Raw genomic sequence first — 22,120 nt, forward strand, 5'->3', positions numbered from 1 at the left:
TATTGCACATGGATAGTCTAAACCAATTAGAATTTTTCAGGTCAAGCAATGTTAGAGGGCAGGGGAAAGTGAACCAGAGAGGGAGGAAGGAGAAGAGGAGGCAATAAATACAATGGAGAGGGGAATATGTGGAGGGGAGTGGGGTGGGGGAGAGGAGACAAGCGGGGAGAAGAAGGGGAAGCGGGGAGGATGGGAGGGGAGGGGGAAAGCAGGGGAAGGAGAAGACAATGGGAGAGGAGGGGATAAGGAAGGAGAAAGGTGAAGGGGAGAGGAATGGAGTACCAAGGAAGGGGAATTCAGATCAGTAGTCTAGGGGAATTGAGGTATGGAAGAGCTATCCACTGGGGGACGGGAAGTACAGCCAGTGAAGGTGGATGCTGTGGATAGGAAGTGCAGCCAGGGGAATTACTGTAAAATGAGAAATGGACCAAGGTAGGGGTAGCTTGTGTGGGACAACTGCGGCCAGTAGGGGGTTGTAATTGACATGCAGCCAACGGGTGGTGGAGAGGAGGTCAAATTCTTAACGGGTACAGTAACATGAGTTCAAATCCCACCACTGCAGCTGGGAAATTTAAATCCAGTTAATTAAATAAATCTAGAATGAAAACTATCAGTTACGGTAACCATGAAACTACCGGATTGTTATAAAAATGCATCTGGTTCACTAATGTCCTTTAGCTATCCCATAGACAGTCAAGCAACAGCCCGACATAGTCATACCTTTCAGCTATCGTCCCTGACTCCTCCATCACCATCCCTGGGTATGTCCTGTCCTACAAAAGGTAGTATCCGGGAGGGAGGGAGAGGCCCTAGGAATCCTCAACATTGACTATGGACCCCATGAAGTCCATGGCATCAGGAAACCACCTGCTGATTACTATGTTCCTCAGCTAATGAATCAGTACTCTTCCATGTTGAACTCCACGCCAGTGTAGCAAGGGCACAGTATGTAGTCTGGGAGGGGGACTTCAGTGTCCATCACCAAGAGTGGCTCGGTAGCACCCCTACTAATCGAGTTGGCCAAGTCCTGAAAGACATAGCTTCCAGTCTGGGCCTGCGGCAGGTGGTGAGAGAATCAACATGAGAGAAAAACCTACTTGACCTCGTTCTCACCAATCTATATGTCGCAGAAGCATGTGTCCATGACAGTATTGGTAGAAGTGACCACCGCACAGTCCTTGTGGGGACGAAGTTCCATCTTCACACTGAGACACCCTCCATCATGGTGTGTGGCAGTACCACCGTGCTAAATGTGATAGATTCAGAACAGAGCTAGCAGCTCAAAACTGGGCATCCATGAGGCGCTGTAGACCATCAGCAGTAGCAGTAGAATTGTATTACACCACAATCTGTAACCTCATGGCCCGGCATATCCCTCACTCTACCATTATCATTAAGCCTGGGTCAATGAGGAGTGTAGAAAAGCAAGTCAGGAGCAACACATAGACATAGACATAGAAGATAGGTGCAGGAGTAGGCCATTCGGCCCCTCGAGCCTGCTCTGCCATTCAATGAGATCATGGCTGATCATCCAAATTCAGTACCCTGTCCCTGCCTTCTCTCCATATCCCTTGATCCCTTTAGCCTTAAGAAATATATCCAACCCCTTCTTGAATATATTTAAGAGAATTGGCCTCTACTGCCTTCTGTGGTACAGAATTCCACAGGTTCACCACTCTCTGGGTGAAGAAATCCCTCCTCATCTCTGTCCTAAATGGCTTACCCCTTATCCTTAGACTGTGACCCCCTGGTTCTGGACTCCCCAACCATCGGGAACATCCTTCCTGCATCTAGTCTGTCTAGTCCTGTTAGAATTTTATAAGTTTCAGTGAGATCCCCTCTCATTCTTCTGAACTCCAGCGAGTATAAGCCCAATCGACCCAATCTCTCCTCATATGTCATTCCTGCCATCCCAGGTATCAGTCTGGTGAATCTTCGCTGCACTCCCTCCATGGCAAGAACATCCTTCCTCAGATAAGGCGACCAAAACTGCACACAATACTCAAGATGTGGTCTCACCAAGGCCCTGTACAACTGCAGCAAGACATCCTTGTTCTTGTACTCAAACCATCTCGCTACGAAGGCCAACATACCATTTGCCTTCTTAACCGCCTGCTGCACCTGCATGCTTACCTTCAGCGACTGGTGCACAAGGACACCCAGGTCTCGTTGCACTTCCCCTTCTCCCAATCTATTGTCGTTCAGATAATAATCTGCCTCCCTGTTTTTGACACCAAAGTGGATAACCTCGCATTTATCCACATTATATTGCATCTGCCATGCTTCTGCCCAATCACCCAACCTGTCCAAATCATACTGGAGTTTCTCGGCATCCTCCTCAGCAGGCGTACCTAAAAATGAGGTGCCAACCTGGTGAAGCTAAAACACAGGACACATGCATGCTAAACAGCAGAAGCAGCATGCTATAGGCAGAGCTATGCCATTCATCAACCAATGGATCAGATCAAAGCTGTGCAGTCCTACCACATCCAGTCGTGAATGGTGGTGGACAATTAAACAATTAATGGGAGGAGGATGCTCCATGAACATCCCCATCCTCAATGATGGTGAAGCCCAGCGTCGAGTGGATGATCCATCTCGGCCTCCTCCTGAGGTTCCCACCATCACAGAAGCCAGTCTTCAGCCAATTCGATTCACTCCACGTGATATCAAGAAATGGCTGGGCACACTGGATAGCAAAGGCTATGGGCCCCAACAACACCCCGGCTGTAGTGATAAAGACTTGTACTCCAGAGTTAGCTGTGCCTCCAGCCAAGCTGTTCCAGTACAACTACAACACTGGCAGCTACCCACCAAAGTGGAAAATTGCCCAGGTATGTCCTGTCCACAAAAATAGACAAATCCAATCCAGCCAATTACCGCCCCATCAGTCTACTTTCAATCATCAGCAAAGTGATGGAAGGTGTCTTTAACAGTGCTATCAAGTAGCACTCACTCACCAATAACCTGCTCACCAATGCTCAGTTTGGGTTCCACCAGGCCCACTCAGCTTCAGACCTCATTACAGCCTTGGTCCAAACAGGGACAAAAGAGCTGAATTCCAGAGGTGAGGTGAGAGTGACTGCCGTTCACATCAAGGTAGAATTTGAACGAGTGTGACATCAATTAGCCCTAGTAAAATTGAAGTAAATGGGAATCAGGGGGAAAACTCTCCACTGGCTGGAGTCATACCTAACACAAAGAAAGCTGGTTGTGGTTGTTGGAGGACAATCATCTCAGTCTCAGGACATCGCTGCAGGAGTTCCTCAGGGCAGTGTCCTAGGCCCAACCATCTTCAGCTGCTTCATCAATGACCTTCCCTCCATCATAAGGTCAGAAATGGGGATGTTCACTGATCATTGCACAGTGTTCAGTTCCATTCACAACTCCTCAGATAATGTAGCAGTCCGTGCCCACATGTAGCAAGACCTAGACAATATTCAGGCCTAGGCTGATAAGTGGCAAGTAACATTCGTGCCACAGAAGTGTCAGACAATGACCATGTCCAACCAGAGAGAGTCTAACCACCTCCCCTTGACATTCAACAGCATTACCATCGCCAAACCCCCCACCATCAACATCCTGGGGGTCACCATTGAACAGAAACTTAACTGGACCAGCCACATAAATACTGTGGCTACAAGAGCAGGTCAGAGGCTGGGTATTCTGCAGCGAGTGCCTCACCTCCTGCCTCCCCAAAGCCTTTCCACACTCTACAAGGCACAAGTCAGGAGTGTGATGGAACACTGTCCACTTGTCCGGATGAGTGCAGCTCCCACAACACTCAAGGAGCTCGACACCATCCAGGACAAAGCAGCCTGCTTGATTGGCACCCCATCCACCACCTTAAACATTCACTCCCTCCACCGCCGGCACATCATGGCTGCCCTGAGGAACTCCTGCAGTGTGTACCATCTACAAGATGCACTGCAGTAACTCGCCAAGGCTTCTTCGACAGCACCTCCTAAACTCATGACCTCTTCCACCAAGGACAAGGGCAGCAGGTGCATGGGAACACCACCAATGTTCCCGCAGCTGTATGGAGTTCCCGTGCATTCTGCTCACTGGCTTTTACATGGAAGAAACCGTGCATGCGCGAAAATTTGAATGGGCCGTGCAGCCAGTTAACGGGACCATGCACAAAAAAAAATTAGAGGAAACATTGAACACCACCACCTGCAAGTTCCCCTCCAAATCACACACCAGCCTGACCTGGAAAAATATTGCTGTTTCTTCATCGTCACTGGGTCAAAATCCAGGAACTCCTTACCTAACATCACCATGGGACTACCTTCACTACACAGACTGCAGCGGTTCAAGGCGGCGGCTCACCACCACCTTCTCAAGGGCAATTAGGGATGGGCAATAAATGCTGGCCTTGCCAGCGACGTCCACATCCTATGAATTAATTTTTAAAATTCATGGTTAGAGATTAATTCATTTTTGCAACTATCAGAGCCTCAAGTCTATCTTCAGCACTCTGTGGTAGGTGAGAGGAAAACATATTTAGAAGCATACAGAGAGAGAAAGGGAGGATGTGGAAGAGGTATGCAAAATGGAAGACATAAAAAGAATGAGAGAGATACACAGAGTGAGAGAGGAGACAGAATGGAGACTTACAAAAAAAGCGAAAGAACAAATGAAGAAAAGTCATAGAGGTCGTCAACAATGAGAGAAAAAATGAGGCAGAAAAGAAAACAAAGAATGGAAGATAAACAGCAAGGCAGTGGGAGGAAACCAAGGAATTACAGCAGGAGACAAGTAAAAACACAAGAAGCAGAAGGCACAATTTCCTTTTAATTTTCGTCTGTGTGAAATGTTACAGGAAGTCAACGAGCATTAACAAATCTGTGGCTTTATTGTAAGTCATAGGGATGTTATTCCACACTAGTTTATTTCACAATATTATTTTTTTCAGGTTCAAAGGTTATATACATGAGCACAAAATACAGAATAGGAGCATGTTTGTAAATGTAAAGACAACAATCAGCAAAGGCGTTATCGTTATAACAACAGAAAATGCTGGAAAAACTCAGCAGGTCAGGCAACATCCGTGGAGAGAAATTTGAGTTGACGTTTCGGGTCGAACCCTTCTTCAAAACTGGAAAGAATAGAAAATAGATCGAAGGCAGGGCTGCGATCGGACAAAAGAAGTGAAAGAGACAAAAGAGGTAGAAGAGACAATAAAAGGTGTTCGAAGCCAGATGAGATGGTAATAGGCTGAGATTAGGTGTGAAGTGTACTGGCAGGGCAAGAGATAGCTGCCAGGTGGGAGAGTGAGACAAAAAGAAAGGGGGGGAGGGGGAAAGGAGTGGAAAAATTACAGGTAAAAAATTAATGGGAGCCGAGGTTATGATCTGAAATTGTTGAACTCGATATTGAGTCCGGAAGGCTGCAAAGTGCCTAATCGGAAGATGAGGTGCTGTTCCTCGAGTTTACGTTGAGCTTCCGTGGAACAGTACAAGAGGTCAAGGACGGTGAGGTCCGAGTGGGAATGGAGCGGTGAATTAAAATGACAGGCGACCGGAAGCTCGGGGTCACCCTTACGGACTGAACGGAGGTGTTCCGCAAAGGCGTTATCGTTAATTTGCGATCAAGTGGCTGTTATTCGGTCGAGTTGTAAAAACTACCTCTTTCCATTGCAAATTGTGTTAAACATTAAAGTAGCTCGAGTCAAATCCATTGTCAAAAAAACACATGCATTAATAAATGACGGTTACTAAAATAATTAACAGATCTAGTAACAAGGGCAACCCCTCAGTTAAATCATTTAGATAGACAAGCCTGCTGTGGGTGTGAAAAACACTAATAGTTGTTACTATTGCAGTCAATCGCCTGGCAGCTGATTGGTTGACAGCGGGGTGGGGGTGTCAGGGGGCGTCAGAGCGCCGCTGATTTGCGATTGGCTGGCATGTTGGCAGGGCGGATGACCAGGGAGGTGGGCGAGCGGTGATTGGTCGGGTTGGTTGGCAGGATCCTGGCTGTGTAGTTACGCCATATTTGTTGTCGTGTCAAGGCCGGAGCTGCGGCAGTGACAGCGAAAGCGCTGGAGGCCGGAGCTGCGGCATTTTCTTTTTCCTTCCCTCCCTCCTTGAGAAACGATCCTGGGCTCAAGTAGGCGCCGTTGTAGCTCCATTAATATTTAAACTGGAGTTGGGCCCGGAGTTGCCGCAGTTAATCGGACTCGGGGGGGATGGTGCAACACTGAGGCCACCGGGACCGGGCTGGATGAGGCGCACACGGGCCCGTGAGTTTGTGGTGAGTCCGGTAAAAATGCATTTGTCGGTGTTTTCTCTCCTTTTCCCCCCTCCACAGCCCCCTTGCCCGTTTCCTGAGGGATCCTTGGCCACTAAACAGGCTGCAGGCCTGTGATTGCACCTCCTCCCTCCCACTCTCCGCTTTCCTGGTCTCCTGGCGGATGAAAGTCTCCTGGATTTTTTTTGGGGGGGGAGGTGGGTAGATTTGGTACCTGACTTATTTATTGAGGTTGTCGTGTCCGAGTCCTTTTTGTTGAACCTCCTCTTACCTCTGTCATTGTTCAGGTGCTGTCGATGTGATCCTTTAACTATTGCACCAGGATTATAAAATCATTACAATCATTTCATCACACCTTCCTATTGTCTTAATCTGGTTTTACTGCATGTTTTACCTGCCAAAAAGTTGCAATTAGACGTAACGAAAATATTTTACACATGATGCTATAAATAAATGCCAGTATCGACTGGTGGGTTTTCTATTCCTGTCATTTAGCGAGAAGAATTTCAAACACCATGCATTGTAATTTATGAGATGTACAATTCAGAATGGTTAAGCAATGGAAGACGGAATAGTCCAAGGCTACGTTCTAATCGAAGCCAGGCGTACTAAATGAAATACTGCACAGCGTATTGCATATAATAAAGTAACCACTTTTATATATGGTTATAAGGATATAAATCTTAACAGTATTCAGTTTCTCCACAGCAAAGTATCAACGTTCGTGCCTCGTTATGTTCAGGGAATCTAGATGTGTTTTCTTTTAATAGTAATATATGTATTTATATATATGTACCAAAAGGTTTGTCTGGATTGTCACCAGGGCATTGAAATGGCAAAGACAAATTTCGAATTGAATATGGAAAGTGAAGCACAATAATTTTAGATTATCGGGTCAGGCCATGACAACAGGCTGCAAAAGTGTTAAATACGTTTTTTTGCCTCAGCCTTTACCACGGAGCAGACAGGTAACTTATTTGATCTGGAAAGGGAAATTGTGGGTGTTGCAGAGGTAAGTTGTGACTCTGTTCACATCACTACTAGCATGGTTGCCAAACAGCTGTGCAACCTTAAGGTACATAAATCTCAGGGGCTAGATACCATGTATCTGAGGACACTTAAGGAAATAAGGGAGGAAATTGCAGGAACTCTGGCACAAATCTCCCAGGACTGGAGAAAAGCAGCTATTACTCCTATTTAAAAACAATAGATGACATAGGAAACTACAGAACCCTTATTAGAGATAAGATCATGGAGCAGCTCGATGGAAATAAAATCATTAAGGATAGCCAATATGAGTTTATGAAGCGGAGGTCTTCCAATCTAACTTTTTTGTGGGTGTGACAAAGGAGCCTGATGTGGTGTACTTTGATTTCAATAAGGCCTTTCCTCTGGAGAGGCTGGTACTAAAAATAAAGAAAGTGAAAGATTTTATAATGCATACGTAAGCAGTTGACCAATAGAACGCAGAGGCTGGTGTTACAGGGACCATTATCAGCCTGGGAGACCGTTACCTGTGGGGTCTCTCGGGAATCTGTTTTGAGACCTCTTGTTTAATATCTTCATAAATCATCTGGAGCTAGGAGTCACCAGCACAGTGGCTAAATTTGCAGATGATACAAAGCTCATGAAGGTGTTAGACTCCAAAGCTGAGCAGGATAAGCTACAGGATGATTTGAATATAATTGGAAATTTGGCAGACAGGTGGCAGATGAAATGCAAAGTGCTTTCCCCATGGGAACAAAACATCCAGGAAGGGACTGTTACTTAAATGGAAATAAAATAATGTACATGGGGAAAATGAGAGATCTGGGGATCCTGATTGATAATAAATTGAAGCTATCGCAACAATGCTCGCTGGCAGTGAAGAGAGCAAATCCGAATTTGGGATGTACTAAAAGGCCAGTATTGAGCCGAAATAGTGAGGTGATCCAGCAGCTTTATAAATCATTGGTGTGATTGCGCTTAGAATACTGTGTACAGTTCTGATAGCTACAGTACAATGCAACTATTGAAAGGATACAGACGAGAGCGACCAGAATAATTGAGGGGCTGGAGGGATTGGATTATGAGGAGCGATTTATGTAAATTGGGCACGTTCTCACTGGAAAAGAGGTTGAGAGGTGATATGGTTGCTGTTGACCATGACAAGCTGTTTCACCTTGTCCCGAACAGTCGAACCAGAGGACATGGGTTGCACTTGAAGGGGGTTCAATTCAAAACTTATCTGCGGAAACATTGGCCCAGAAATTCTGGTCGGGGGCTTCCCACGGGTGCAAGCCTCCGACCTGCACTTACCTTGTGCTGTGGGCCCGCGTGGGATTCCGATCCTGGGCCTCCTCCAACTGCCGGCGCGCAGTGCTTGCGTATCCCAGGGGCGCAGTTAGTTCGATGCGTCCCCTGGGATCACGTGGGCCATGTAGAGCCAATGGTAGCAGGGAATGCTTCATTCATAAGTTTGACAGGAAGAGCTGTCAAACCTATAAATATTATAAGCCCCAAAACATCACTAAAACTTCAAATACATTTTTTTTAAATCACATTTTAAAAATAACTGCAAATTACATGAAATAATTATTTTAAACAATAATTTAAATTTTTGAAAAAATTAATTACATTTTCTAACGGGGCTAAAAATAAACTTAGCTTTCTTTAAAGTATTTAAAAATAATAAATCTGTGGAAAAAATGTTTTAATTTTAATTAATTCACCACTTACCTTGTTAAAAGCAGGCCTTGCGCCTGTTTTTTAAAAGTGTAACTGCTGGAGACTTACCCTCCCGGAGAAACCTGTATATAAATTTTTTTTTAAAAAAACCCGTAAGTTCGATGCGCACGCGCTGCCTGTCCTGCGCACGCGTTCCACCTGTCAGCCCCTTCTTTCAGGGGAACGGAAGTGCCAGTTTCCCGCGCATGCGCAGTGCATGCACGAAACCGGCACTTTCGTTGGGCCTACGCGTGAGTACCCAGCGCGTACTCACGCGTTGGAACCCGAATTTCTGGACCATAATTTCAGCGAGCGAGTAGTAAATCTATGGACCAGGCTCCCTAGGGAGATGGTGTAAGCCGATAATATTGATTCATTCAAATGCAAATTAGATCGATTTCTTTCAGAAAGTAACATTTTAGGATACAGTATGTGTGTAATTTGAGACATGATGTATGGTAAGTGTAGCATGCTTGGGCGAACAGGTAACTTATGATGTATGGTTCCCAAAGCTTTCCATCACTGGTGTTTTCCTTGCCACTTGTCCGGGTCTGTTGTAGACTAACTGATCGAGATTGATTGCCATGATTAGTCAACAACTCCAGTATTGTTGTATCATGCGACTACCAGGATGGTAGAAGATGAACTAGATGTACCTTGATTTATTTATTTTTGTCTAGAAATACCTCTGATCCTATCTAACATGATTGCAATGACTTGGGCATTTTGGTAGAATAGTAGCATTAATATTTCTTCGTCGTGTTACGAATATCGGGGGGGGGAAAAAAATCCCATTGGTTTTATTCCAAGTGTTGGAAAGTATGAGATAAAATGAGCAAACTTCAAATGAGAGTATAAGATTCCTTTACTTCCTCCTCCCCCATCCCACCATACTATAAGTATATAGAATAGATTCACATTGGATGCAGTGAATGCTATATCAATTAACTCAAATCCTTTTCAAGGAACTGATGGTTGCAGAGATAAGCATATGCACACATGTTAAAACATACAAGCGCTCATGTTGGTCCAGGTTTTTAAACTGTGACCCTTGGACCGTAGTTGAGTCTGTGATGAGATTCTAGGAGTCTCCAAGGTCATCAGATGTCTAATTTTCTGTACTTGCTGACTTGTGAACATGCCGTGTCTGTTGCTGTATTCAAATATAAATGTCTTCTGCAATGTTAGCATTCTTTTCCTTTTTTGAGTAGCTGACATTTTCTTTTGGAAGTTAGGTTGGGGGTCAGTATTTTCAGGGCGTCCTTGAGGGTGTGTCAATATTTGCAGGAGTTCTGCACTTATAAGTTTGAAAGCCACTGGTCCCAGGCCTGTTTGGACAGTTGGAATGTCATTTTTGGAATTTCACTGATGATGTAAGTTGTTAGTGGCATTCTGGAACTTTTGCTGCTTTTTTGGGTTTGAAAGTATAGTTTACTACTGCCTTCACATTCCAGATTAATTCTTTATATTATGATGGCACTGTTAATTGCAGTGCTGACTTCAGTGGTAATGCTATAATGTAAAAGCGGTGGCACTAGAGCTGCTAGATCTGTCAAGAAGCCTATCAGGAGATGGCAGTTGAGGATATCTCCAGAGGTAGCAGTGCAAACAGCTCATGGCACTGGCTTCCACCGGCCAGTATTTTTAGCATGACTAGATTAGCAGATTGTGTTGCTGGCCTGTACAGACCTTTCCCCAACATCTGCAAGGTCTATAACTAGACAATGACATTTGCAATCACTGCTTTTAAACAGCTGCACCTGTGTATTTGGTTCTCTGTAGTCATTAGTTTTCTGAAATCTATGCCATAATTTAAATGGGATGAATTGCAGAACATTGGGAGCCCAGCACATTGTATTAGTGATTCTGCAACACAAGAGTAGACCACATGTCTCCAGAATGGCTATAGCCTTCTGTATTTATCTAAATACCCTAAAGCTAATTTTGAATGTGTTTTTTAAGTTTGAAAGAAGGACGAAAGAACTTTATAAATCACCTTTCATGAGATCAGGATGTTCCAAAGCACGTTACAGCCAATTAGGTACTATTGGCGTGTAGTCACTGTTGCAATGCAGCAGCACATTTGTGCACAGTGAGGTCCCAAAAACAAATAAAATAAATGACAAGTTAAGCTGTTTTGGTGATGTTGGTTGAGGGATAAATATTGGCCAGGACACTGGCAAAACTTCCCTGCTCTTCAGAAAGTACCGTGGGATCTTTTATATCCACCTGAGAAAGCAGATGGGGTCTCGGTTTAATGTCTCATTTGAAGACGGCATCTCCGACAGTGCAGCACTCCCTCGGCACGGCACTGAAGTGTCAGCCTAGATTGTGTTCAAGTCTCTGGAGTGGGAGTTGTACTTGCAACCTTCTGACTCAGGTGAGAGGGCTACCACTGAGTCAAGGCTGACATCCAAGTTTGGGGATATTTTTAAACTTTGCACACACTGGCAGCTCTCTTTAATTGGGACCCCCCATCTTCTTGGCATCTGAGGCTGTGGGTTGGAACTATGATCTGTAGCTGAGCCTCCCACTCTGAAAGATCATGCTTTTGAGCCTTAACCTTGATCATGAAGCCAGTCATGATGTCATTTTTTTTTAAATAGTAGTCACAAAATGTACTTGTTTGATGAATAATAAAGGTAAAGGGCATTGTAAGACTATAACTGAATCAGGGCAAATCTGTGATTGTGAAGAATGTGCATGGTTTGATGAAACAATAAACTCGCACGTAATGTTATTCTGCACTTCTGTTTCTAATCTCAGAACAAATTGTTTTTTTTTAAATTAAACTTTTGGTGCTAGCAGATACTCCATTGTATTATTTGGAGGGTTCCTTTGTAATTCATCTGAAAGAACCTGATATTCTGTTACATCCTGCGTCATTTTGCATCATTACCGTGTAGCAGTGGAAAGAAGGTGACGGGAGAAGTTAAGATAAAGGAAAGCAAAGAACTGGGTGGGTAAAAGTGGATTTCAAGGCAGAAATGCAATTGACTGGTTCTGATGCAGTCATAATTAGCAAGCGTCAAACCTGAACAGCTTTTTGGGCACCTTAACCTGAACATTCTCTACTATAGCGACTTTAACTATGCAAATTAAAGCCTCGATTTCTGCACCAGTAGTTGTAGTGACCTTTGTACTTTCAACATCAAAGGAAGCAGGCAGCTTTCTGCTTGCATGCTTGTTCATTGGGGAACAGCAGAGTATTGCACACCTATATACAAGCATACACACAGAACGCTGTTCGCCAATCTCTGACTGCCAATGAAATATTAATAATTGTAAAAAGCTAACAGGATAATCAGCTGTTTTCAATGATCAGAAATTGAATGTTGGTACAGCAGCAAAACAGTTTTAAAAACAGGGCTTAATACCATTTGCAGTTAATAGCAAGTGTGCAAAGTGATCTCTCATGCTGTCACTGGCAGAACTTAGTGGTAACACTATAATGTAAATGATTTCTGTATAACTGCCAATGTTCCATTGCATGTAACCCATTCAGGCAGTGTAAATACTGGCAACAGTGCAAAATGGTCAATATAGTTTAAGCATTAGGTACAAAAGTGGTATGCCATTTTGTATTTTGCTTTTACCAGTCTAAATTCTGTCTTTAATCATTTCTGTTTATAAGTTAAATTGTAATTTAGTTTTAATAGTTTGTAGGGACTGAAATGACCCATGATCCCCAAGGTCTCAGAATTACACGGTAAAGAACATTCGAGGGTAGATTGTACATGTTTTCTGACAAAGAAATGGGCTCGATGAACTGAGAAAGCTTTCAGGATCCTATGCTTAGTTAGTTAGTTCATTCTTATGTACAGCAGTTACAAAGATTTACAATATATTGTTTTACTGAGACTGAATATTTGAATTTCATTTTGTTTATATGGATTTTGAAATATATTTATGGATCAGAAATAGCTATGCAATTTATTTCCAAACTTGAATGCATAAGCGACACTGAACGGACAATAGGAAAATGATTGAATTCCTGTTTCATTTGCCATTTTATCAGCAGTTTTAATATTGCTACTCCTTGAGAGCTCAGTATTTGTTTGCTTTGTGTGGGCACAGATCTAAGGAACCATTAGCACAGACTGATTCTACTGAGTGAATATATTTGAAAATGAGCTTTTATGGTGGCCATTCAGAAAAATGAATAGAAATCCACCCTTCCTTGAAGATCACAGTAGGGTTATTTTGTAAACAATATATTGCTGTATACTGGGAAGTCACTTTGATGGATAAAATGCTTTTTCATTGCTCTGGTTTTGTGTGGTGCTATATTAACCTTCTGGCACCACTCGCTCTGATTTACTCTCTCTTTCCATCTTACTCCATTCTCCAGCAGAAACAGAGCCAGTGAACCCGGTGGCACAACACCCAGAAACTCTGTGTCTCTGCTGCTGCAAGAACAATGCAAGTCTGCTGTTCTAGTTCTGACGAAAGATCGTCAACTTGAAATGTTAATTCTGTTTTTCTCTCTCTCTCCTCAGCTGCTGCCTGGCCTGCTGAGTGTTTCCGGCATTCTCTGGTTTCATTTCAGATTTCCAGCATCTGCAGTATTTTTTTTTTTTTTTTAAGTCTGCTGTTTCTTTCCAAGCGCAGCTGACTACAGGAGAACTGTTCATCAGCAGTGATGGCTTCTAGTAATGTAAAAACACACACCGCTGCCTCCAGATAATTGCACACAACTGATCAAAGCATAATTTCAGTGTACCAAATCGCATCCAATTGCTCCTACTATGTAGAATTACTAATCCAAATGCCATGTTTAAAAACACGTTCATGTATGTTCGCAGTATATTCTAAATGTAGTCAATGACATGAATCAGTCATTCATGAAAGAGACTTATTAAATAATACTTAGCGGCCTACAGGTGGCGCTGTCCACGGAGAGTATAAATACTGGGGCATGGGCCCAGCTTGCGCAGGACATTCTTAACAGGAACTAGTGAAGGACACAGCTAGACTTCCATGTTGTAAAACAGTTGATTAAAGCTTTGTTTAACGCTTAGACCAAGTGCCTAGTAGTTTTCTTAAGTCAGTCAGCTTGTTTATTGACGCACTTATGTTTAGAGATAGTAGCATGCTTTAGATATTCAGTTAAGTGTGTAATGTTTTTGTTTGCTGCCTTTCTTGCTCTCTTACGCTCAGAATGAATTGTTGATAATTAGTGGCACAAAGATTGTTCATTAGTTATTTTTACTTAACTGTTTATAAAAATCATGATTGAGGCACATAGCAACTAGTTATTTGCTTCTCAACACTTCACTATATTGGCTTTACTATAATTCTTACTGGTGGCACTACCATTTATGCCAGTTCAGTATCTTCCACTAGTTCTAATATTTTGGTACATAATTTATCGTTCAATAACATTGGGTTCAAGCAGCTGGTGTGAAGTAACGTGGGTGTGGACAATTGATTCTACCATTCTGGCAGTGAGCAAGCACAATTCTATTATCCAAATATTCAGGTATTTCACTACTTGACAATTGTTACCCATAAGTGGCTTTACAATGAATTTTGCTGAAATACAGGACTAACGATGCTTAGGTTGTGTTGCGTTTTAATCTTCTTCATTGAAGTATTCATTATCATTAATCGATCAATAGTGATAAAGGAAAAAAGACTTACTTTTAAAGTTAGTCACTGTTGTAGTGTAGAATTGTCAATGAGTGTACAGGTTGAGCGTCCAAAATCCAGAGTTCCGGAATCCGGACTCTGGGACGATTGGTGGCAGGGTCATCCGGAATCCGTAAAATGTTCCGGAATCCGGACACCCTGTCAAACCGCAACCCGGGCCCAGGCATTTCCAGACTTGGCACGTGTTTCTGATGTCCGAAGTCCAGAAATATTGCAACCTGGGCTCAGGCGTTTCCGGACTTCGTACATCAGAAACACGTTCCGAAGTCCAGAAAAACATGAAAACTGGCTCGGCCTCGGTCCCGAGGTTGCCGGATTCGGGACGCTCAACCTGTATTAATATTTGTACTTCTGTAGTGTTTTTCACATGAAACATCTGAAAGTGCTTTCCACAAAGAATTACTTTGAGTATTAAGCATGTGGATTATTTCAACACATTAAGGCCCGGGTCGCAATAAAGTCATCAAAATTGCACAACCTATTTGACAGGCCTACAATAAACAACATTATTAGTTATTTTTATGGAACAAAATACTAATTTATTGTACATGATGATTATATTTTACGAGTCCCTAGGAATGATGGCGGATTGGGTTTGGGGGATGTGCATTTACGTAGTGGCTAACAAATTATCAAATTTCCCAAGGCATTTTACAGGAAAGGGGATGGACATCAAATAGGAAGGAAGAGAGATGCCCATGAAGGTGACTGAAAGCATGTTTAAAGCAGTAAGTTCTTGAGGCTTTTGAAGGAGGAAAGAGTGGTATCAAAAGTTAAGAGGTTTAGGGAGAGTGTACAGTGTGGCTCAGCCATGTTGCTGTGGGAAGGTGCCAGTTCGATGCTGGGTGCTTCCCTACAGATAAGGGAAAAACTAGCAGTGTCTGATTCAGAAAAGTATTAGGAGGCTCGAAGGAGCAGGTTGGTTGTAGTTGGTAGAGGGAAAAGGCTGATAGTTGGTCAGAGTGGGGCAAAACAGTTGTAGGGTGTATGATCATATGAAATGTAGAGTCGATATGTGATGTGCTGTTTATTTTTCAGAATTGTGCTGCAGTGTGCATGGAAAGTAGATTGCATATGATCTGTCACAGGAATGGGCTTGATGGACCAAATTACCTTTTTTATGATTTCGTGCTTTCTGGTGGGATTTTAAATTTACAGACGTTTTTAAATGTTGTATTTTACTAAGGACTGGAAACAGAAATTTGAATCTTTTAAAATTTGTTTTTGGAATGTGGGTATCACTGGCAAGACCTGCATTTATTGCCCATCCCTGATTTCCCTCGAAGGTGGTGGTGAGCCACCTTCTTGAACCGCCGCAGTCCGTGTGGTGAAGCTACTCCCACAGTGCTGTTAGGGAGGGAGTTCCAAGATTTTGACCCAGAGACGATGAAGGAATGGCGATATACTTCCAAGTCAGTATGGTGGGGAACTTGGAGGTGGTGGTGTTCCCATGCGCCTGCTGCCCTTGTCCTTCGAGGTGGAAGAGGTCGTGGGTTTGGGAGGTGCTGCCGAAGAAGCCTTGGCGAGTTGCTGCAGTGCTTCTTGTAGATGGTACACACTGCAGCCACGGTATGCTGGTGGTGGAGGGAGTGAATGCTTAAGGTGGTGGATGGGGTGCCAAGGATGTAGAAAAAAAATCACTTGAGGGAGGTGCAGTGGGTTTGCATTGTGGTTTCAACTGACACGGGGAGAAGGGATAACGGCTTGCATTGTACAGTGGTATTTTCAAGTTGATTTGACGTCCTTGAATTGCTGTGCTGTCCTTCATTCTTATTCGTTTACACATAATTTCTGCTGGTCTTTTGAATTCTTTCTTGTCCTTAGTAGCTGAATAGATGGTTCAGAAACTATGGCAGTTGGCTCCTTGTTATATTTCACTAAAGGAATGTTGGGTAATAGTTTTTTTTTGTGAAAGGTCAGCAAATGCATTTAGGCATCATTACATACTTGGTACACTCACTGTGCTCTGATACCCAGGAGGGAAGCTTTCTGTGCAAGCTTTTAGAAGACACCTTTTATACACTTGTGTGTTTTAGCAGACAAATGGTTCCTGTCAGTAATCGGTGTGCTTTTCAGTGGTTCTGGAGTCTTTAGATTTACATGGTGGAAAAATGAAACCTGTTTTAACTGAGCTTTCCTGCAGGATGTTTGACTAACAAATTAAATAAAACAAATCATTCTTAAATATTGAAGCTTTCATTCAATGATTAAGAAGTCTAGTTGCTGTGTAACGCAGCGAATTCTACAATTGAAAAGACATGAAACTATTTCCCCCACCCATTGGTGACTTGGTTCACGCCCCACCATTGGTGACGCAGTTCAATCCACATCGTAAGATCTTTTTACAATTGTACTATGATATTTCAAACCACACCTTGAAGTTAAGTTATTAAGGTCAAACCTTCATGACTGTTCTAAACCAGTTTAGATTTTAATGTTCTAATCGGTACTGAAGAACCTTTGACAGATGACCTGCTGGGAGGATTTTATATGTGCTCTATATGTAGCAGAACTGTAAACACATTTTAAATAGCACGCCTAGGATTTTGCTACGCATAGCTCGCAGAGAAAATCTACTGCACTCGTGCATCGACTCGCTCTACTACTGAATGTATTCTAGAATTCATGAATTCGATCAAGTCTGTTATACAGTTGAGGAATTTAATTAATCTGCAGTGTTCCTGTTATGGAGCAAAATATCAATTGTTTTCTCAGGCTCATGGCATCAACCCGACAGAACAAAATGAAAAGTTATTAGAATTCAGCACCTCCCATTCTGATGAATGACGCACTACAGCTCCCTTTGAGGGAAAAAAAGAACCTGTTCCAGCAGGAGCAGTAATAATACTGCGGGTTAGGTTGATTGGCTATGATAAAAATTGACCCTTAGTGTTAGGGGGATTAAATACGGGGATAGGGTGGGATATGTGTTGGTGTAGGGGTTACGGGGATCGGGTGGGATATGTGTCGGTGCAGGCTCGATGGGCCGAAATGGCCTCTATCTGTACTGTGAGGTTTCTGTGATTCTGTGAATAGAACAAACTTTCCGAATCCTGAATCCAAAACCAGTGCTATTTACTTGAACAAGCCTTCTGATTTCATAGAAACCTACAGCACAGAAGGTGGCCATTCGGCCCATCATGCCCGTGCTGGCTCTTTGAAATAGCGGCCGTGTTTAGTCCCCTGTCCGTAACCCTGTAAGTTCCTCAAGGACCTGTCCAACTCCCTTTGAAAATTATTGATGGAATCGGCTTCCACCACCTTGTCGGGATCTGGAACGCTCTACCTGAAAAGTGGGAAAAATTCTCCTCGTCTCCCCTGTAGATCTTTTTGCAATGATTTTGAATCCATGACCTCTAGTTATTGACCCACTCACCAGAGGGAGTATTTTTTCCCCTATTTACTCTTATCAAAATCTCTCATCATCTTGAAAATCTCTATTAGGTCACCTCTTAATCTTCTCTGTTCCAAGGAGAACAGTCCTAACTTTTCCAACCTCTCCTCGTAACTGAGGTCCCTCATCCCTGGTAACATCCTGGTAAACCTCCTCTGTACCCTTTCTAATGTCTTTATATCTTTCCTGAAGTGTGGGGCCCAGAATTGTCCACAGTACTCCAGCTGAGGACTAACCAGTGATTTATAAAGTTCGAGCATGATCTCTGTGCTTTTACATTCTATTCCTCTGTTATAAACCCAAGTATGCTTTTTTAACCACTTAATCAATTTGCCCTGAAATGGCTGTTAATTTCTTGACTGTTGATTAGTAGGTAAATGGAAATATACTATTATTTGTTTACTCCAAAATTGCTATTTATAAATTGAACTGAGCTGTAGCTTAATACTATGCCTTTTAAGTGATGACAGTGAATATTGTAAAATTTTGTTGTTTAAAAATCCATTTAAACACCGTGAATGCGAAAGGAGTATTAAGTGTCAGATGTACTTTTCCTCAGTTGATGTTTCTAAGTGGGAGTAGCAGATTTTAACGGATGAGAAATTGTAAAGGCAAGACAATTGAAACTGGTATTTTCAGAGATCTAGTTAACATGCAGCTGTGCTGTTTTGGGGTGGTGCCAGGGTGGAGGTTGTTCACCCACATTGTGAGCTCAGGGCAAAGTTGAAGGATGTCATCTCCTTCAATTTATTTTTAGCCATTAGTAATTGAATTTCTTTTGCAGTTTAAATACCGTTTTCTTCAGTAGTGCTTTGTCTACTTTTTTAATATCATACTGATACTATTCAGGTTCCCAATTGATGTTGTTTGATTTCTGATAATTACAAAAGAAGGAGAAAAAATTTACATGGGAATAATAGGTCATTCTGCCCTTCCAGCCGATTCTGCCATTTATTTAGAGTGCAGCTGGTCAGCACCTCCACTCCATTGATCTGCCTTTACTCCATATCCCTTCCTACCCTTGCCTAACAAAAATCCATCGATCTCAGTCTTGAAAATTTCAATTGACCCAGCATCTGCAGCCTTTTGCGGAGGAGAGTTCCCATTTTTTAGTACCCATTGTATGAAATAATGCTTCCTGATTTCACTCCTAATGTGCGTACCCCTAATTTTAAGATTATGCCCCCTTGTTCTCGATTTCCTCACCAGAGGAAACCGTTTCTTTTGTATCTATTCTATCAAATACCTTGTCATTTCAACCACCTTGATTAGATCACCCTCAACCTTCTAAACTCAAGGGAATATAAACCAAGTTTATGCAACGTGCCTTCATAATTTTACCCTTTAAGCCCTGGTATCATTCTGGTAAATCTGTGCTGTACCCCATCCAAGGTCAGTAGATTTTTCCAGAGGTGCGATGCCCAAAATTGAACACAGTACTCCAGATGGGGTCTAACCAAGGCATCACTTTCTCACTTTTTTTGTATTTCAACCCTCTTGAGCTAAAGACAAGCATTCCATTAACCTTTTTGATTTTTTTTGTACTTGTGCATGAGCTTTTAGTGATTAGTGTACATGGACATCTAAATCCACTCTACAACAGCTCATAGTCTAAGAAAATATTCTGATTTGTCTTTCTCTGATCCAAAGTGGATGACCTTACATGTCCCCTCATTGATTTCCATCTGCCATAGTTTTGCCCCACTCACATGGTCTTTGTGTGTCCCTTTGTTTGTAACTTTCTGCTCCTTGCTCTGCTTCCTAACTGAGTCATCTGCAAACTTGGATATACAACTCTCTGTTCCTTCATCTGAGTTACTAACATCTATGGTGACAATCTAAGGCCCCAGTGCAGATCCCTGGGTAACACCACTTGTTACATCCCGCCAATCAACGCTCCCTTCATCCCTACTCTCTGTCTTGTACCTCCCAAACCATGTCACAAGACTATCTTCCATTTCATGGCCTTTCATTTTTGATAATCGCTTGTGTAGAATCATTATCAAATGCCTTCTGGAAATTCATATAGACAACATTCATAGACACACCCCTATACACCCTCCCCAGTAACCTCAAAAAATCCAATTAGACTTACCCATCACAAGTCCATACTGACTCTCATTGATCAGCTCATACATATCCAAGTGCTCAGTCACTCTGTCCCTGATGATAGATTCCAGTAACTGATGTTAAACTGATGGAGTTCTGGTTACCTGCTTTATCCCTCCCTCCCTTAAATAATGGAGTGACATTTTCAATCTCCCAAATCCCATTGGCGCAATTCCTGAATTTAAAGAATGTTGGACTATTATGACTTAACACATCTGCAATTTCCTCACCTGTTTCTTTTAATATCCTGGGGTAGAATCAGCTCGTCAAAATTTGTCTATTTTAGGTCCCATTCTTTTCTCCATTACCATTTTCATTTTACTTGTATTAAATCCACAGAGTTTTTCCCCATGCCTTATTTTTAGATTCCCATGTACCGCTGATATTTTGTCTTTCTCCACTGTGAAAATGGAAAAAAATGTACTAATTTAATAGGTCTGCTATTTCCTTATTGTCCATTATAGTCTCTTCTGCCTCTGCCTTTAATGGGCACTTACTATAGTTGTAAAACCTTTAACTGTTGGCTTTGTTATCCCTTGAGTTTTTTTTTCATATTCACCTTTTGCATCTCTTATTGTGTTCTTTGTATCCTTGTTGCTGGATTTCCACTTTTCCTTTAGTTTGATACTGTCTCTCAACTTCATTGAGCATGTTTGCTTAACTACACCAGTGAAGCCTTTGCCTTTTAGGGGTATGTACTGGTTATGCATCGTACCAAATACTTCTTTGAATATTCGCACTGTATGTTTATTGGAGAAGTTCCGCTCCACAGATGATTCACTTTCTACCTGCTCCTGCCTCGTCTGCCAATGGTCACCCAGTCTACCGTACCAGCTTCACTACTTGTACCAATCTGTAAGGTAATCACCCTCTGGAAAAACTTCTCCCTCCCGGATGTTATGAAAAACAATCCAGTCATGGATTGTTGTGGCTTTAACTATGACAAAGAAGGCGGCTGACTTAGCTGCTAGCACTTGTAAATTATGGTGATACTGTAATTAAATTCCTGGCCTTTGATTCACTTAATACCGAGTGAGAAGGCTTTGATTTGGTATCCATTTTCTCAATGAAGCACCGTGGGACATTTTTCTACGTTGAAGGCGTTTTATGAATATAAGTTGTTGATTCCATCTTTTCATAATTAGGGTCACTGTTTTATGCAACTAAGTCAAATTCTGTTTCCATTCTGAGATGGCGCTTCCAACAATGCAGCACTCCCTCAATACTGTGCTGGAGTGTCAGCCTAGATTTTGTGCTCCGGTCGCTGGGCTTGAACTTGAACACGCAACCTTCTGACAGGCGGTTAAGAAGGCAAATGGTATGTTGGCCTTCGTAGCAAGAGGGTTCGAGTACAGGAACAAGGATGTCTTGCTGTAGTTGTACAGGGCCTTGGTGAGACCGCACCTTGAGTATTGTGTGCAGTTTTGGTCGCCTTACCTGAGGAAGGATGTTCTTGCCATGGAGGGAGTGCAGCGAAGATTCACCAGGCTGATACCTGGGATGGCAGGAATGACGTATGAGGAGAGATTGTGGCGATTGGGATTATACTCACTGGAGTTTAGAAGATTGAGAGGGGATCTCATCGAAACCTATAAAATTCTGTCAGGTCTGGACAGACTAGATGCAGGAAGGATGTTTCTGATGGCCGGGGAGTCCAGAACCAGGGGTCATAGTCTAAGGATAAGGGGTAAGCCATTTAGGACTGAAATGAGGAGGAATTTCTTCACCCAGAGAGTGGTGAACCTGTGGAATTCTCTGCCACAGAGGGCGGTGGAGGCCAGTTCATTAAATATATTCAAGAAAGAGTTGGATATGTTTCTTGAGGCTGAAGGGATCAAGGGATATGGGAAAAAGCAGGGACAGGGTACTGAGTTTGGATGATCAGCCATGATCACATTGAATGGCGGAGCAGGCTCGAAGGGCCGAATGGCCTACTCCTGCTCCTATCTTCTATGTTTCTATGACTCGGGTGAGTGCTACTAACTGAGCAAGGGCTGACACCTG

At 42.8% G+C, this 22,120-nt stretch overlaps 1 protein-coding gene across 5 annotated transcripts in view; it reads left to right on the plus strand.

Annotated features, from left to right (window-relative positions):
- The first annotated feature begins 5,960 nt into the window (after positions 1-5,960).
- Positions 5,961-22,120, plus strand: part of ccdc186 (coiled-coil domain-containing protein 186) — a 128,930-nt gene continuing 112,770 nt past the window's right edge. For 3 of the 5 annotated variants that reach the window (XM_085994447.1, XM_085994446.1, XM_085994451.1), the window contains exon 1: positions 5,962-6,258. The gene's annotated coding sequence lies outside the window, so the exon portion shown is untranslated. Of the gene's footprint in view, positions 6,259-22,120 lie in introns of all 5 variants that reach the window. The other 2 variants (XM_085994450.1, XM_085994448.1) reach the window with 2 other exon arrangements.

Source organism: Somniosus microcephalus, chromosome 8 (genome assembly GCF_052327205.1).
Source record: "Somniosus microcephalus isolate GS21.2 chromosome 8, FLI_Smic_1.0, whole genome shotgun sequence".
NCBI lineage: Eukaryota > Metazoa > Chordata > Chondrichthyes > Squaliformes > Somniosidae > Somniosus > Somniosus microcephalus.